At 47.9% G+C, this 4,763-nt stretch overlaps 1 protein-coding gene across 1 annotated transcript in view; it reads left to right on the top strand.

Annotated features, from left to right (window-relative positions):
- Window positions 1-1,555: 1,555 nt before the first annotated feature.
- Window positions 1,556-4,763, top strand: part of plekhg2 (pleckstrin homology domain containing, family G (with RhoGef domain) member 2) — a 52,985-nt gene continuing 49,777 nt past the window's right edge. Inside the window, exon 1 of the mRNA XM_008402063.1 lies at window positions 1,556-1,725. The gene's annotated coding sequence lies outside the window, so the exon portion shown is untranslated. The remainder of the gene's footprint in view (window positions 1,726-4,763) is intronic.

Below are 4,763 nucleotides of genomic sequence, written 5' to 3'. Positions count from 1 at the left end.
GCCAATCAGAGGATCACGTTACATTGCTTAACCAATCAGAGGATCACGTTACATTGCTTAACCAATCAGAGGATCACGTTACATTGTTTAGCCAATCAGAGGATCACGTTACATTGCTGAGCCAATCAGAGGATCACATTACATTGCTGAGCCAATCAGAGGATCACGTTACGTTGCTTAGCCAATCAGAGGATCACGTTACATTGCTGAGCCAATCAGAGCTGTGGAGGACGTGACGCATTAATAAGGCTTCGTAATAACACAGACGGCATACCGATTGCTCATTTCACCTCTGGTGGACAGCACAGACTTCAAACTTTATAAAAGTGGTGTTTTTATATTGGTTTTGTGGTTATTTACTTGAAAATAAAGCCAGGAATAAGATCGATCATTTCCGCCTTACTGTGTGGGGGTCTAACTGTACCACATTTCGACACAACCAATGAAAATGTGTTGACGGTCTGTTGCTAGGTAGAACGGAGACACGTGGGGACAAACGAGGAGGGGGGGGGATTTGGATACGGCAAGAGACTAGGGAGAATTGATGCTGTGGATTTTACTAAGTGTTTCGATAGGTTTTTTATACAGTAAGTATGTTATTTAGAGTTTGTGGTGTGTGTAGTGTTAGTAGTTTTGCTAGCGGTCGCTGCATGGCTTCGTAGCGAGCTCTGACGCACTGAGAAGAGAAGGACTGCGCGCCGGGATGGCCATTTAGACCTGGGCCTACAAGGGTTAAAAAGGCCGTTCATGCTCGAAAACCCTCTAATGTAACTGAATTAGAACAACTCTGCAAGGATGAGTGGGCCAAGATTCCTCCAGAACGTGTAAAAGACTCATTGCACGTTATCGCAAACGCTTGGTTGCAGTTGTTGCTGCTAAGGGTGGCCCAACCAGTTATTAGGTTCAGGGGTCATCACTCTTTCACACAGGGCCGTGATGGTTTGGATGTTTTTCTCCTTTAATAATAAACACCTTCATTTACAAATTGCATTTTGTGTTTACTTGTGTTGTCCTTGACTATTGTTTAAATTGGTTTGATGTTCCGAAACTCTTAAGTGTGACAAACATGCAACAAACAGGAAATGAGGAAGGGGGCAAACACTTTCTCACACCACTGGCTACGTCTCATTAGCTTATCTTGTTGAATTTTTTAAAGGTTTTGTTAACTCTAGTGGCCTTTATTTGATGGTGAATCGACGTCTAATGAGACGTGCAGCAAAGGCCACCAGACCGGGAATCGAACCTGTGCCGTCCGGGTTGAGGACTAAGGCTGGTTCCTGCTGGTTATTTGGGGAGGGGGTTGTTGGTATCCCCAGCTCTGATTGGCTGAGCGTCCAGGTGGGAAACCTGTGCAGCTGAGCATCGCTACCTGCAGCAGCTTTCTGAGAGCCTTGCCAGTTTCTGAGAAGGCGGAAACAAAACAAGACAGACGTTTCACCACATCCTGGACTTTAAAACACTCAGATTTACTTTCTGACTGAACATCCTCCGTCTCCTTACACCTCCGCCCTGAAACTGGGTGCAGCTCAGTCTGCCCCAGCGCTTCAGGGTGGCGAGCGCCTTCAGCTGCGCGCTTCGCCCTCAAACCGATGACAGGAAGTCAAACGTGCCGAGCAGCAGATGTTGCTGAGAGGAACTGACTGCAGAGTCTTTAACGCTGATCGGTGTCAGCTGATGGAGCTACTGAAACACACGATAACACTCACGTCCAGAAGACTGCAGACGGTGAGTAAACCCTGTCAGCTCAAACCGAGACAAACACACGTCCAAGCGGCTGTGACCGACTTCCCCTGCTCAGGTTCTTGAGTCTGACTGGGCCGTTTGGTCTGCAGCTGGTGCCGTCGTCGCTCCTGGCACATTTCAGGCTCTGGGTCTGAACCTCGGTGGGGTTTGCATGTCTTTGTCTCTCTGGTTTCATCCAACATCCGAAAACATGGAGGGTTAATTATCCTCTCCTGACAGTCTGTCCTGTTGGCCTCTGTGATGGTTGGTGACCCGTCCAGCGCTTTCCCCCGGCTGACCCCAGGTTTTCCCAGGGATCCACAGCCAACAGCTCTTCCTGCTACCTGTTTTAACAGTTCATTAAATGAACCGTAATCTTCACTGACGCGCTCAGTGGAAACCATCGTAGCGCTGCTGCTGCTGCAGAAGCTAACATCCACGGCCTTCCTGGATTGGCTGCTTTGCGGCTGTTTCAGATTCCCAAGATGCATTTTCTTTTTAAATATTCCAGATACGCTTCATGAAACGGCAGCTGACTGTGACTCTGAGATCTTCTCTGTTCTGGACTCAGGAGGTGAAGCTTTTCCACCTGATAGACCAACAAACTGAGATGTTTCTTCTCTCCCTCGGTGGATTGGAGGTCAGTTTCTCCTCCATGGAGACGGAATCCAGTCTGAAACATCCAGATCACGTCTGGATCCGGTTTGGAACCAGGCTTCAGCTCAACCTCTCCTCTGTTTTACTGATTTTACCAGCAGGACAGATTGCGAACAGTTTCCTAACACCTCAGTCACACAGCAAGATTTGTTATGCCTGTTTTCTCCTTAAAGATGCTCTGATTGTCTTTAACTGAAAACATAATCAGAGTAACTCTGTGCTCAGTCATCTGCTACGTTCTGCTCTAAAATCAGGAATATTCAGCATGTTGGACTGTTTTGACCTGATGTGTTTTTCCCCGACGATAAACGCTGAATGCAGCCTGCTGAAGGGCCAATCAGAGAGCGAGGTGACGGAGACGCGCAGAAATATGGAAGATGAAACTTTGGAGGCCCAGAAAGTCTTCATGTGTCGGTTTTTCTCTAACATCGTCCACTAGCTTTGGTTCTTCCCAGTCGGCCATGTTTTTTACTCGTGTTTGGTTTTGTGAGATTTCCCGTCTGAATGTTGGTGAATGAAATGGGTGTGTGTTGTTCCTCCTGTGCGGCTGAACATCACACACTGCACAACCAAACCTGTTAAAGCTGCGATTATTTCCTGTCATGTTTCGGGTCGCTCAGGTTCTTGAAACGGTTCTGGTGGTTGGGGAGAGACTTGGTCTCCTGATGTGTCTCTGCTGCTCATCTGCAGAGCTGGACTTCATGCAGTTTAGTCATTTTATTCCAGCTTGTAGGATGAGGGACACGTGTAAAAGTTGCAGTAAAAGTCCGGCCCTCTAGGAATGCGTTTTGAGATGTGCTGCATCCAGAGCCATCGCTGGAACCAGTTTGTGTTTAGAGTCCAGAGTTGGATCTTAAAAATAAGACACTGAAAACGTGTAATAATGTTTCTGATTACGGCTCTGCTGCTGCTGCGGTGAGGTCAGCACAGTCAGCGCTGCGTCTCACAGGAGGTGAAGTCATGGTGGTCTGAGAACCCAGCAGATACGACACAAAGAGGAAGGAGGCGTGATGCTCTTTTGTTTTAGCGTTTGATGCTAACAGCAGCAGACCGGCTGCTAACTCTGCAGGTTTGCTTAAGCACCAACTCACTGCGGTCGGCCCGACACGTTTACCTCAGATTAACACATCCAGGCTTCCTCCAGCTGCGTCGCATCAGTTGTTGTTTCTGAGCAGCTGCAGACGGATCTGCTGCTGCTGCTGGAGCTGCTGCTGCTGCAGGAGTTTCTGCTTCCTGCACAGGAAACCTGCAGCATGAAGTCAGCAGCAGCTTCTCCTCTTTCTGCAACATGCAACGAGTGAAAAACCAAAATGTTTCTGTCAGTCCTGATTACAAAATATTGCGATAAATTTTAAGTCCATATCGGCACCGCTAGCATCAGAACCAGAACCATCAGAATCAGTTCTGTACTGGTTCTGTTCTCTCGCAAGCAGAATGATTCTTCATGAAATGGAGAATGTCTTCAGTGAGAGGCGTTTTCAGAGGACGCTGTAGCACAGACTGCTAGAGGAGATCCTTCCTGCTCAGTGAAAAAACTGGACGAGTCCAGATGTTTAGTTAATAAAGGGTTTTTGAATTAAAGTTGGTTTTTGAGTATTTTAACTGATAATCGGATTATTATTCTAATTTTATTTTTATTGGTTCTATTTTAGTTTAATAAATCCCGACCAGCTCGGTTCTAGTTAAAGTTTTTTCCAACCTCTCTGTGTGAAAATGACTCTGGTCTAGTCAAATCCTGGCTTCCTGGCGGCAGCAGCTTGGACTCCTGTAATCACCTGCAGTTTGGCTCTGTAGCTGTCAGCGTTCCAACGTCGGCTAACAGAAACGCTGCCATTAACAGACGGAGACTTTTCTGGACTGAAACTCTGATGGCGGTTTGATCCGACCCAGCAGCCAACAGAACCGCTGGATCTGAAACAGAAAACGCAGCATTTCAGCTCCCAGAGGTTTAGTTTCACCTGGATGTCGACCTGATGGGGGTCAGGGGTCGTCAGGGGCGGCATCAGCGTGAGGAGGGGGGCACAACAACACCAACGAAAAGAGGAAGAGCCGAGTCAGCCGGAGGTGACGCTCCGCTGCTCACACTTCCTGTTTGCAGTGACAGATGGCAGGTCATCAGGTTGCCTAGGTTACGGTCAGGTAAGCAGGAAGTTTTTTAACGAAACCAGTTGTTTTAAACGACTGAACGGTTTTCAGCGTCCGGTTGTTGTTTGGAAACAGCAGATGTTGAGTTCACACCCAATAACTGATAGCATCAGATAAAAGGAACTGAACCTGAAGCCTGTCATGTCCGGTCCGCTTCAACCCGACTCCGGTCCGCTTCAACCCGACTCCGGTCCGCTTCAACCCGACTCCGGTCCGCTTCAACCCGACTCCGGTCCGCT

Source organism: Poecilia reticulata, unplaced genomic scaffold, assembly GCF_000633615.1.
Source record: "Poecilia reticulata strain Guanapo unplaced genomic scaffold, Guppy_female_1.0+MT scaffold_159, whole genome shotgun sequence".
NCBI lineage: Eukaryota > Metazoa > Chordata > Actinopteri > Cyprinodontiformes > Poeciliidae > Poecilia > Poecilia reticulata.
Note: the sequence above shows the minus strand (reverse complement) of the source record. Positions and strands in the feature narration are given on the sequence as shown.